Genomic DNA, 14,345 nt, shown 5'->3' with positions numbered 1-14,345 from the left:
CGATCTACCGGCGCTACGAGGAAGTGTGCTAAACTGCGGGATTTATGTTCTCTCCTAATTGCGTCGCCCCCACCCTCGGCTACCCCTCGTCGCCCTGTGCGTGCACCATGGATCTGGAAGAGAAGCCCTCGCTGGAGATTGCTTTCGCGTTTCCTGGAAAGTTCGATCGGAAGCAGTGGTCTGGGTTAAATAAGAGGAAAAATTGTGCCGTTTAATGGTGATGATAGAAAAGATGAATTGCTTAGCGAGGCAGATCCTATAATGTTCGAAGACAGCGAATGCGAATGCGGTAACACGGATACGTTTAACTTATTGAACAAATCGAACGCGTACGGATTATTGGAAGAACGATATGTTGTTACTTTTGGTCAGAAAAATATTAAGGATTCGAGAAAGAGGCATTCGTTAGACATAGATGAATGCGAACATTTAACGCAGCATGCTATGTGACGTACTTATGCTGTATCAATTATCACAAATAAAATGTAATATTAAATTCTTGAGGTTCAAATCCTGTTCTTTGTCTATTCTTTATTTTAGAATTTAAGGAAGTGGGTAGAAAAGTAATGAAAGTATATTTTTTACAATATATTAGAAACGATACGTAATATTCGCTTTTATATTTAGGAAATTTCATTACGAATTTCCCCCTTTTGTAGACATACGTATAATAATGTATTTTAATGTTTAAAAGTATACACACTCGAGTTTCTCATTTGGGTTTTACGTACACACATACTTCTATCACTTGAATTAAGTAAGCTGTAATATATACAACATATATATAATATTATTGATATATGTAATATATGTAAGTACATATAATACTAATCAAATTACTTTATTCGTAATTGATCTGCTTGTTTGCTTCAGAATTTTTATCGTTTCTAAATTAAGCTTGCAATAATGTCAATTATCACTGCTTTTGTCATTTTCAGTTACCAATACGGCTGCATATAAGCGGATGCAATTCTTCCCTTGCGCCGAAGCTTCTTCGAAACGAATCGTATTTAGCAGCGATGAAGTAGTATTTTTAGTCGTTGCGTGTATTTTTAGGGTCTGTATCGCGTGTACAAAGTCGTCCATCCGTGTACTCGTTGGGGTTCGCCGCGTCGAACTGTTTCGTCGAACAAACTTCGCAGAAGGGTAGGCGAAACTTTTTTTTTCGCGTCTATTAATAAAGAAGAAGCATCGAGAAAAGACTCGTGACGCTTCATTCGCTTCATCGTTTCACTCTTCTTCTCTTCCTCCGAATCGTCAGTGAGAATCAACGGATCAAATTTACACCGGTTATACGACCCGTGATGGAATTATTTGTATCGTCGCGCGCCGACGATTCGGTGATGGTTCACGGTAAAATTCACGATTGAAACGTCGGGCTGCCTGGCGAGAGCGTTTAATTATCGGATTGCTAGACTGACTCGATTATCGTATGCTCGATGATTTTCTCCCCTGCCGCGCGATAATCGTTAATGTAATGTAATAACGGGGAAAAAATCAGGCGGAAGCGCGTGAATCAAACCCCGGAGAAACATCATATACTCCGGTCCTGTATTAATAATAGCATACGTATGATAACGCGTCGGCGGAGCCTGTCGTTGAATGGAAGTCATTATCATAGATAACTCGAGCCCCTGCATCGTTTCGTCCCAGCCTCTCTTCGTGGATCCATCCTGCATATATATAGAACATCCCTCGACCCTTTTTCTCTCGCTCTACTTACGAGCGCCGAACGAATTTATATAATCGAGTTTACGTAAGTTGTATTTATATGGACCGCGTTTTCGACGATTATGCAAAGCGGCATGGCTGACAGGCAAATGTATTTATGGGCATTCTTATGTTGTGTAAGAATTGATTTTTAGGGTGGTAGATAAAGATAGGTAGGAGCACGTGATGTAAGTACATAAGAGGCAAGGCGGTTGCACTATTTCTTTATATTGTTGAGTAAGAGAGAGGTTGTAGAATATATAGTATATAATTAATGGATAACTGTGTTGAATATTGTTTATCCTATGTGATGGTGTGAAATTATGGTTGAAATATAGTTGATGATGTTTGGTTCAAAATGAATTTCTAGCAATAAATCTCAATGGTGCAGACATCTAGGGAGCACGATTGGTATTACTCGTTAATATGTAATTATACTCGAAACTCTGTAAAGAATAAAGACTAAAAATAAAGGTAATTATTCTTTTTAATATATATATTTATGTATGTATTATGCGAAGAAAATATCTGTTTTCTGTGAATTTATTACATATGCACTGGTATTATATGGAAATTACTTTTCGAAATGAAATACATTTCGTTGTAATACACTAACTGCGGATAAAATGATTCTCTTGATTTAGCATACGACATTATCGACCCGGTATAGAACATTTCAGTATCATTTCCGATATTACCGATGCAGACTGGAATAGAATTCTACTGCTGACTAAAAACAGAATAAATGAAATATTAAAAGAGACTCCGTGTCTCACGTTCTGAAATATCGACCTCGAAAAAGATCAGAGCGTTCTCTTACGCCCTCTACAATTTACAAAGTCGCGTCGCGATGATTGTAATTATAAGCTCATTTGAAATCATCCGCTTGAATCACGAGGATATGTCCTCTTTCGTTGGTTCTCCAGTGGTATATGAAACAAACTCAAATCGGGTGAGGTTTAGTAGAATTTTACAAGAATTTTACAGCTATAAGTCACAGCACATAAGGATGAAAAGCTGCTTCAAGACTTTCAGCTCTTCTCATTTAAACATATCTTATCAATTCTTATTTCATTTATACTTTTCAAACCATACTCCAAATTCCACTGTCCATTCTTGAATCTTTGATGTAATACTTATAATTTGAAATGCTGTTTACGTATATAAATGTACTTCCTAGAAGTTGATAGATCTACAACAAACTTATTTATTTTATTAGTACATATGATAGAGAAAAGATGAAAGCTGAAGAGGGAACGTTTTAGACATAAAAAACGATTAAATTATAAAAATAAATCATGGTATTTTCTTATATATCCACTATTTTATCATAATCAGAATTGTGCAAGTTTAAAGTAACTTAAATTTGACTTTGAAATTAAATATTTCAATTTAAACATTATCAAAATTGGAAAATTTATTTTAAATATGAAGAATAAAAAAACAATCGATTAAAATCACAATTTGCTTTATCGAATTATTTAATAATACATCTATACTTTCTTTCGTTCATTGCATTACAAATTTTCGACAATTTTAATGTGTCCATTTCTTTTTCATTTCAATGGTTGTGTGTGTGTGTGCAGTTTCAATTAGTCTCAGATATGACGTTTTCCGTTTCATTATATAATTTTTCCACAAATTACCGAGAAAGTTTTTAAGAACTCGAACTCTACTACATATTATTTTAACTTAAAACTTTTCTTTTAACTTTTTGGAAAGGCCAAACGATCTTTATTGTCAACGCGAAGGGTCGAACTCACGTCGAATTACATTCGCACAACGTTTTCTGTGCGAGAGTCTTGAATATAAACGATGATCGCGAAGAAACTTTGATTTCTGCACAGCAAATTTAAACATCTACAAAATTACTTTGTGCTTAATTAATCGAAAGTACTATGAACGAGAAAATTACGACTCTAATAACGAACGGTCATTGTTAATACTATAAAATAATGAAATAAGATCTTAATGATATATTTCAAATAAATTAATAGACTACAAAATGTTATTAACTTCGTTATCATTATTCCTACGAAATACTGCTGTTTCTCGAAATGTATGTACTTTACATATACCGAATATTATTCACTCTTCACAGACGAACAGATATTACATATACACATTAAAAAAATGGGATATACGTGTAATATTTCAAACACTGTTTATGTATTGCGAGATATCTTCAAATATATATTCTAAAATATAACACCAATTCTTTCTTCAGAAAGAATTCAGTAGTGAATGTTCGTTTTCAGAGTTTGAAATATGGTTTTTGCTAATATATTGTGTCGCACTTTATAAAGATTCGACAATGCTTGTAATAAATTAAACTTTTTTGTCTAAACATGCCTGAAGTGTTTAGAGTGTATATTTAATATTGCACAGAAATACGTTTAAATACGTCTTGTTCAGACTCTTTCAAGAAAATAATAAACTTATTTTCTCATTCTAATATACAAAAATATAATAATTTCGCAATAGATTGCTTTCTAATAACAATTAAATGATTTGTATAATTTGCTATATATTGATATAAAGACATTAATTAATTACTTAATAGTATATTCGATTATTAACGATAATCTATATACTCGAAACATTTTTATATGTGAACAATTTTAAATGCGATTTCTTTAACTTCTTTTTTTTCATCTTAATATTTTCAACAAATTATGCAACTATTTATAAAATGATGTTATTATATGCCAATTGAAAGCTGCATAGCAATTATTTAGCAATTATCGATTACTATTGATCCAATAAAAAGAGAAAATAACCGTGTACGTACGTTTGCTTTGTTATAATACCTCAATCATTACCAAATCTGCATGAGAAATCAACGACTCTATTTACTAATAATCATCTATAACGTTCATCTTGTATCAGTTCGAATTATCGATTGTTAATCGCTTGTGGCGTCTGTGATGTAAACCCCGCCAATAGGAAAATTCAATTTCGTTTGACAATATTCTGCGCCAATAAGCATGCTCGATTTAAATTTCTAATATATTGCGCCAATAGGGGCGCTTGATTTTCGTATACACGAGCGCGCGCAAATTTAACGTATTCGAACAGTTGAATTGATGAAATTGAGGAATAGAAAACATATTTCAGACAATGTTCAGTAACAATTACGAATAAGATTATGTTTTTAATGAAAAGCTTTTATATTACACGAATGTAGCTGCTACTATTAAACAAAATATAGTATTAGTATATTAGTATATTACTTAATTATTCATACAATTATTAGTAAATATATTTCAATAATTCAAACATTGTAATAAATAGAAAAACGTGACAAAAATGTTAGCAATTTAGAATGATCTTTGAAAACTACTACTATCATGTCTACTATCAGAAAAAGAGAAATTTCTTTAATTGAAAATAATTTATTATCATTATTTACTTTGCTATTGATTGATGTATAAATTCTAAAATTTTTATTATTTTATCATGATCTTATTTTAGGAAGTAAAACACACTTGTGCGTGTAAGAACATATTAGATTTATATATTTAATAATTAATTGTTGAACGATGGTATATGCCTAGAATTAAGTTATGAAAATTGATAAATTGTTATAAAATATTATGATGGATCATTAAAGTAGATAATGTTCGTAAAAGAGTGCCAAAAAATCAATAATTATTACAAATTGAAATATTATATAGATTCTTTCTTTTTTGGGCTCTTGACCACTGGTCAACTTCATTTTTGGCTATTATAATAAAATTATGTTTGTTATAAACTGCTATTGAATATAGATTAAGACAGTTTTACGTCAAAAAGTAGTACCATAGAAATGCAACTTTAGTTTCAGCTGATAAAAAATATAAAAATTATGAAAATGATTATTATAATAGATTGCTTGAAGGCGTCAATTTACAATAAAAAATTAAAAATTATTAAATTCGACTGTGTTATAATGAAAAATCAACTTTTAAGATACCAACAAACCGTTACCGTTTGATTGACATTGTCAAGTGCATGCCAGTGTTATATAAGGAAGATGCTACTCGCGCGCGAGCTCATTTGTGCTACACCTCTCGCACTGTGAACATTAAGAAAGAACTGTTGCGATTTAAACTATCAACTTAAAACGTTTAAACTATTAAACCATAACATTTTAACTATTTACTAACAAAGTTTAAACCACTAATTTATAACATTTAAACTATTAATTTACAACATTTAAGCTATTAATTTATAACATTTAAGCTATTAATTTATAACATTAAAGCTATTAATTTATAACATTTAAGCTATTAATTTATAACATTTAAGCTATTAATTTATAACATTTAAGCCATTAATTTATAACATTAAAGCTATTAATTTATAACATTTAAGCTATTAATTTATAACATTTAAGCTATTAATTTATAACATTTAAGCTATTAATTTATAACATTTAAGTTATTAATTTATAGCATTTAAGCTATTAATGAACAGCATTTAAACTCTTAGTTAACAACATTTAATCTATCAATTAACAACATTCAAACTATTAATTAACAACATTTAAACTATTAATTAACAACATTAAAACTCTTAGTTAACAACATTTTAGCTATTAATTAACGACGTTTAAACAATTAATAAACAATATTTAACCAGTTAATTAACACCATCTAAACTATTAATTAACAACATTTCAAATAATAATTAACAATATTTCAACAACTAATTAAAAACATTCAAACTATTAATTAAGAACATTCAAACTATTAATAAACAACATTTAAACTAATAATTAACAACATTTAAACTAATAATTAACAACATTTAAACTATTATTTTGTAACAATTATACTATTAAATTATAACATTACGTGGAATATTTGTGACCGCGCGCAATGCGGTTTGTAGAGTCAGTGTTTGCTACGCAATAGTTTCTTTTCAAAATTTTAAAATCATTATAGTTTTTATTAAAGTGGCGGAAACGTAGCCTTACTTTATATATTATCCAACATTCGTTTTCGGTATTAGAGTCAGTGCATCTCTCAAGAGCATAAAGCCTATTTCCACCATTCAACGGTCCCTTCCTGATGTGAGTCTTCCTGATGATATTCGCTGGGGTGGCGCAGCATCCATAATACGTCCTTTGTTTCTCCGCTTCGAACGGTGAGTCGCATGCATTTCTGTTCCTCCGGTCACTCAATCATGTCGTAGGATGAAAGGTCCGAATCGACACGGGTGATCGGTTGTATTACGTAGAATTTTTTGCGAGCATAGTGACCGCGGGTATTTTTTATACCCGTGAGTAGTAACATTCTTTTCTCAAATTTATTAGTATAGGATAGGTCTTCTTGTACATCGCGATTATAATAATTAGTTTTTTAATAATTAGTTTAAACATATACACTTGAGAATATATTCGTGTTATTTATAAATATGCATGTTAATATTCCGTATAAATATTTGCAAACGGCAAATATGTACACGAATATATCTGTATGACATAAATATACTTGATCTTAAGCAATGAATTAATCGTGACAATATTAAGTCACGTTCGTTTATTTCACTTATTAGAATTTAAAATATGAGTTAAAATTCATTTTTTTTTTCCGTACAAGGATGTGTGAAATTTTACGTGCAAGAAGACACTTCGCGACAGGCAGATTTTTTAATCAAAGCAATAATTTTGAACATTGCTTTTACATTTTCGAGTATTTGCTTTGATAAAGAGATCGCCTGAGATTATTTCTTTCTTAGTAATATATTTAGAGTCAATTATTCCATTTGATCGAGTCTCAGTCTTTTTCAATTAACGCTACCTTTTTTGTAATATTAAAATTTTGTTCTAATTTATTAAATTAATAAAGTAGAGTTACTTAGTTACTATTAAATTAATAAAGTAGACTTACTTAATTACTATTAAATTAGTAGAGATAATCAGAAACGAAGTAGTAGAATATAAAATCAAAGAACTTTAGTCCGTTAAATAAAAATTACACAAACTAATCATCTTTTTAGATCAGGATTTTCAGGTTTAACCCTTTCCGTGCCCATTGTCAGGATCTCATTCACGTGCCCAGGTGCTACTTGAATGGGAGAAAGACATTGGGCACGATGATCTAGAATTAAGTAATATAATAATTTCTCAGCGACTGACGATGTGTTAGTGTATCGTGCACGACGTATTTTCCACATTGTGTGTGTGTGTGTGTGTGTGTTGTTAGGCAGTGGAATTGCGTCGCTTTTTCTCATTCGTTAAAACTTCAAATATTAAAAATGTCGAGACATATATCGATTGAATTTACGTCTCGATGCAGTCACAGTTGTGATAATATCATTTACACGATTAAGTGTAATCACACTCTTAATATTGGTATCAATTGCAATTATAATTTCAAGTTTACTTATATCTATTTTAAAAATATAATTTCCTCAGACGTGTTTTATCACGTTTTACGCAATGGTCACTAGCCTTCGTCAGTCGATTTCAGGAAAAAGGTAAGTACCTTAGAGTGTGCATGTTGTATTAAGCTCGGGTGTCGGAGGCGTCCCGGGACGTCCTCTCTAGTGTAGGACCTTTGCGCCCGGGTGGTATGTGTGAGAACCGTGGAGTGAGTGTGTTGGTGTGCATGTTTTGCCATTTTTTAAATATAGCGTTAGGTAGGATAGGTAGTATACTTTCTGGTATGTCTGTTAATTATAAGTAGGTAGGGCCGGGCAGGTTGGCACAGTCTCTAGTCGGGTAGGCGCGTTTTCGTGTGACCAACCTGTTTCTGGAAATCTAATTTGAAAAATCGACGGTGAAACTGGCACGAGTAGAGCATGCACTCGTCTCTGGTTTTGCCTTTCGATTTTTCGAATTTCGCGGTCGCGGTCGCGAATGGTCTCGAAACGAACGTTTATTGCTCGAGCACGCACATGCGAGTGAGCAACGATCACTGTTGTGATCGTTGGTCAGTCCATATGCACTTCCATCAGCTTCCGCGGTTTATATTTTTATTTTATAAGTTTTTTTTTTTTGTTTGCGATTTAGAAGTCTCGAGCTTAGATTTAAGTTTCAGCGGGCATTGCGCCCGAAGAAAGAAGAGGCTATATGCTGAAGAGGCCCGGCAAACTGCCACTCAAGAGGGCAACTACTAATGGCTCCCCATCCTCTGGGTCATCCAGAGCATGGGAAGTCATTATTGTTACTACTTTGTCACTATGCTCGATTTTAGTATTAGTAGTAGTAGTAGTAGTAGTAGTAGTAGTAGTAGTAGTAGTAGTAGTCTTTGTTTTTTTGGCCGATGTATATATCGGTCCATCGTCCCATTGGGCAAATCGCGATTTTTCTTATTAGTGTTGCGACAAATTAATTACGGGTTGTATTAGAGTTGCGAAATAATATCACGGCTTTTCATTAGTGTGACGAGAGAATGATTACGGTTTGAATTAGAGTTGCGATAAAATGATAATCGCGTTTGCTTTAGAGTTGCGAATTACGATATCGCGATTGTCTTTTGCAATTTTTAGAATTTTTTCTGTTTAAGTAGCAATACTAGGATATTTAAAGTAGCTTTTTCAAATATTAAATAGCAATTTTCATTAAATTCACTTTAAGAATTAGCGTTGCGACATTGTTCCATCGCGAGTTCTACTTATTTTTCCTGTTAGCGTTGCGATAATGAATGATCGCGTTTTGTTAAGTAGAGTTGCGTTCACAAACTGCCCAAACCCTCCGACTGCATTTGTCGGACACTGCTCCTGGATCACACGTACAGCCTAAAGAGCTGTACAAGTGTGATCGTTCATCGGCAACCTCCTAAATGGTTGCACTGCAATCTCTCGCTATTAGTGTTGCGTATTGCTTAAATACGAGTGCGTAGATTTATACTTATTAGCGTTGCGTATCAGATATCGGGAATTTTCAGATTTTTCTCTTTTTTTTTTATGGTAGATTAATTGATATTGCAGATATAACGAAGCACTCGTCGCGTTTGATTTTGAGAATTTTCTGCTTCATAAATATTAGTAGTAAATTAGCGTTGCGAAACAAGAATATTCAGTTCCACTCTCGACGTGTTGATCGGGTTTATATAGAGTAGAAGACGATTGAATTTTAGTAGCCCTTCTGGCTACTGCTTTGTTTCTTTTTCAGCGCCCCTTATTAATGCGCCCCTTATTACTACGTTTATTACTGAAAATACTGCTATAAGACATATTCCTTTGCCAGCGTTAACGTTACCATGACTGCTAAAATACAGAACTTTATTACGAATGTATAATATATATGTCGGGTTGGCGTTAAGATTTGAGTTAGGGTTGAGGGCGTGAAACGAATCCCTATTGGCGCTAGACGTGATCATTATGCAATAGAGGAGATATTTACTAGTGCAAATATGACTATGATGGAATTGGACAAGTAATCGCGATAATTAGATACTCGAGAAGCTAATGACAATGATCCTAGGCTCACTAACGAATCCGCGGTCAAGGGGATGACGAACTCTACTTTTCTTCAGCGTCTAAGTTGTACTCAATGTTAATGCACGAGGCAATCACTACGTATCTGAGAGTTACTTGAATCGTCTTTGAGATCGTGCCGGAGAGTGGTTCTCCATCGCGGTAACGCTGTCGAGGAAAACTATGATGGGTGTGCCTAAGGGCACGAAATCATCGGATTCGTGGAGAATTTTTTTCTTTGATCTCTTTGGTATCTTTGTTTACTCTTCATTAGAGTTTCCCTGGCTTTAAGTAGCTTGGCATCCCATTCTCGTTTCCTGAAGCTGACCTCATCAGCGTATGTTCTTTGCGGATTTTGGGATATGGTAGATGGGAGATTGGCCTTGTGTCCAAATGTTAGTTCGAAAGGGGTATATCCAGTGGCATCATAAACCATAGTGTTGTATGCTAGACACACAAAATTTAGGTTTCGATCCCATTCTGTTTCATTATCGTTTTGTATAGCTTTTAACATGTCGGATATTACAGTATGTGTTCGTTCTAGGCTTCCGTTGGATTGTGGATGGAATGAGGTGGTTTTTATGTGTTTGATCCTAAATGCTTCTTTGTATCGTTGCATTAGCTCGCTAATGAAACTTTGTCCTCTGTCAGTTAATATACGTTTCGGTGCGGAGAATATATAAATGTAATGATTCAGTAAAGCATTCCAGATTGATTGGGTCTGTTGTGTTTTTAGGGCCACAAGTATTAAATATTTGGTTAGTTCATCGTGTATAGAGAGAATGTATTGGTTTCCTATCTTGGTCTTTTTCAACGGGCCTATCACATCCATAGCGATTTTGTCGTTAGATTCTAACGGGGTGTCGGTTATCTGTGGTTCCTCCTTTCCTCTTATCCGAGTAGTCTTTGATGTTTGACATGTCGCGCAAGTTCCTATTCTGCCTTTTATTCTGTCTATTAGGTGTGGGATATCATATTTGCCTCGGATTCTGTCGTACGTCTTTTGTATTCCGGGATGTCCTACCAAGTCATGATTTTCTTTTAGTACTTGTTCTATTTCCTCTTCGCTTAAACTCTGTATTGGTTCATAAGCAAATTCTATGTCGTCGCGTTGGTCATTGAAAAATAAAAGAAATCTTTTTATGTGTGCTTTGTCTTGTGCGTTTAAGTTATTGTCTCCTATTCCTATCTTTCTATTTGTTTTAAGTATGTCTGATATTTTCTGTAACCATACGGTTTCGTCATATGGGCCCAGATATGGTTTTGTTAATTGGAAAAAGTTGTCTTTGTTAGATGTTAGTTTCAATAATTTTGGTATTTCTTCTGATTTTTCCCAGTCTCTGAATTGTCTTAATAAAACGTCAGTTTGTGTTATCGCGTGTACTCTGGATAGGGTGTCAGCGGCTACGTTTTCCTTTCCTTTTACGTACTCTATATCGTATTCGTATTCCTCTAATCTCAATCTCCATCGAATAAATCGACTAGAGGGGTCCTTGCAGTTGTGCAGCCATTTAAGGGCTTGGTGGTCTGTTTGAATTTTGAATTTGCGGCCTAATAAATATTGCCTAAATCTTCTAACTGCCCAAACGATGGCCAATAATTCTTTTTCCGTCGTAGTATAATTTCGTTCAGGGGGGTTTAATGTCCTTGAAATGAAGCAACAAGGGTGTCCGTCTTGTGAAAGGATGGCTCCTAGACCTTCATTACTGGCGTCCGTTGTTAACGTAAATGTTTTCGTATAGTCGGGGTATTTTAGTACTGGTGCTTGGCATAGTCTTTCTTTTAATGTATCGAAGCTAAGTTGTGTTTTGTCAGTCCAGTGGAATTGTATGTCTTTCTTAGTTAGTTCCGTTAACGGCTTGGCAATTTTCGAGAAATTCCTAATAAATTTTCTATAGTATCCGGCTAACCCAAGGAACGATTTTACATCCGTAGGATTTTTGGGTAGTTTGAAGTTCTTTACTGCTTCTATCTTTTCAGGGTTAGGTTTTACTCCGTTTGCTGTCACTAAGTGTCCTAAATATTCCAATTCGGGTTTTAGGAATTCACATTTATCCGGTTGTACTTTTAGACCTACTTCCCTGAGTCTTTGGAGTATAATGGCTAGGTTTTTATTATGTTCCTCTATCGATTGCCCGAATATAATGATATCATCGAGATAGACGAAACAATGATTATTAATTAAACCTCTTAACGCGGTGTCCATCATTCTTTGAAAGGTAGCGGGTGCGTTCTTGAGCCCGAATGGCATTCTGGTATAGTGAAAGTGCCCTTGTGGTGTGCTAAATGCGGTGTACTTCCTCGAATTCTCATCCATGGGTATTTGGTGGAATCCCGAGGATAAGTCTAAAGCGGAGAAATATTTTGCGTTCCCTAGTTGCGATAGTATATCGTTAATGTCGGGTAATGGATATGCGTCTTGGTCCGTTAATTCGTTTAACTTCCGAAAGTCAATCACTATTCGCCACTTTTGTTTCCCCGACGCGTCGATTTTCTTTGGGACGACCCAGACGGGAGAGTTATAGGGAGAGTCGGAGGGTTCTATAATCTTTTTGTCTAACATTTCCGTCATTTGTTTGTTTATTTCGATTTTATGGTGTTCGGGAGGACGGTAGGATTTTACGTTGATGATTTTATCTTCTTTCAATGTAATGGAATGTTTAGCAAGAGATGTACACGGTAATGTTTCGCTGTCTAAATTAAATACATCCATGTAATAGAGAAGAATCTTTTCTATAGGTTCTCTGAAAGGTTTTTCTATGTGCGATAGTCGAATCGAAGATTTGAATTTTTGGATTTGATCTATGGTATTTGTATTTTCGATAATGTTAGAAACTTGAATTGAGGACTTACCACCATTGATAAAGCACACTGGCGTTGGCTTCCCTTCGAGGTATACAATTTTTTGAATGGTTTCTCCTGGTGCAAGGGTTGGTTCTTGTTGCAGCAGAAGGGTGTTGTTATCTAATTTCAATGTTTCGTTGGAGAGTTCGAATCGATATTGATTCAAACCGGGTAAGCCTAATACGCCATCTTCTATAATTGGGAAATCGTCATCTATTAAAGAGAAGTCTATCTTTTTGTCGAACAAATTCAATTTGACTTTGGAGTTAGATTCGTATTCGGAATGTCCCATGGAGAATTTCTTTGTGTCTGGTATTGTTGTCTTTCCTGGGTAGCAAGCACCTTTGTTTAAGCAAGTTGATTCCTGCCCCGGAGTCAACGAGAAATCGCAATCCTGGTCGTCCTGGTAATTGTAATAGTATTGTGGGTAATCTTCCTGAGGTAGCATTGTTAATTCTGATTGTTCTTGAACGTGGTTTATTCCTGGAGGGGCTTTTCTTTGAGGCGGTATCGGAAAATTTTGGCATTGATTGGGAAGGTGTCCCAATCGATTGCATTTGGGGACATTTCGCTTGCGTCCTTTCGCTTAATGGTCTGTTCCCAAACTTCGTAAAATTGTTCGTTCTTGGTAGAATATTTTGTGTGAATGAAGTTTTATTATTTGTGTTACTTGTAATAGCGAGGCGATTGTCTACTGGATGAGAAGCCTGGTTACGATAAAATGGCGGGGCGGTTGTTTGTCGCGTCATCTGTCTGCAAGAGCTGTGCTCACGAAAGTATCTTTCCATATTCATTGCTTTCCTTTCTGCTTCGATGAGATTTGGGGGGAGATTAGCCATTAGCGCCTGCCCTATTTCTGGACCAAGGCCTCTTACATAGTCGGTCACAGAGTCCATGTATAGTTGCTCGTTCATCACCCGTCGAGTTAGTTCGTCTCTATACTCGTTGGTAATGCTGTGTTGGAGTTTGTTAAAAACACTTCGAAATCTGATGTTATAGTTTTGCACGCTTTCGGTTAATCCTTGCCTCATTCCTCTTAATTCGTCCTGTTGTTCTCTCACTGATACTTGCGCAGCTACATTACGTCTCAATGCTTCGTACAGAGATTCGAATTCGGTAATACGAATATTGCGGATTGCCATTGCGGCTTTTCCTACAATCTTCTCTATTTTAATCATTTTTAGTAATAGTGTTGGTTCGCTACACATCATTCTTACTTCTTGTATTTCATGAATAAAATCCTCCACGTCTATATCATCCTCTCCGTTTAATATCGGAATGCATTTTAATGCACTCTCAGCTTTTAGCTCTGGTTGCGTATATTGTTCAGGAAAAGTCTTTTCCCAGGATGGTTGAGGTGGTGTTTGAAGTAATGGGCGAGG

This window comes from Bombus terrestris, chromosome 6, assembly GCF_910591885.1.
Source record: "Bombus terrestris chromosome 6, iyBomTerr1.2, whole genome shotgun sequence".
Classification (NCBI taxonomy): domain Eukaryota; kingdom Metazoa; phylum Arthropoda; class Insecta; order Hymenoptera; family Apidae; genus Bombus; species Bombus terrestris.
This window is presented reverse-complemented; position numbering follows the sequence as displayed.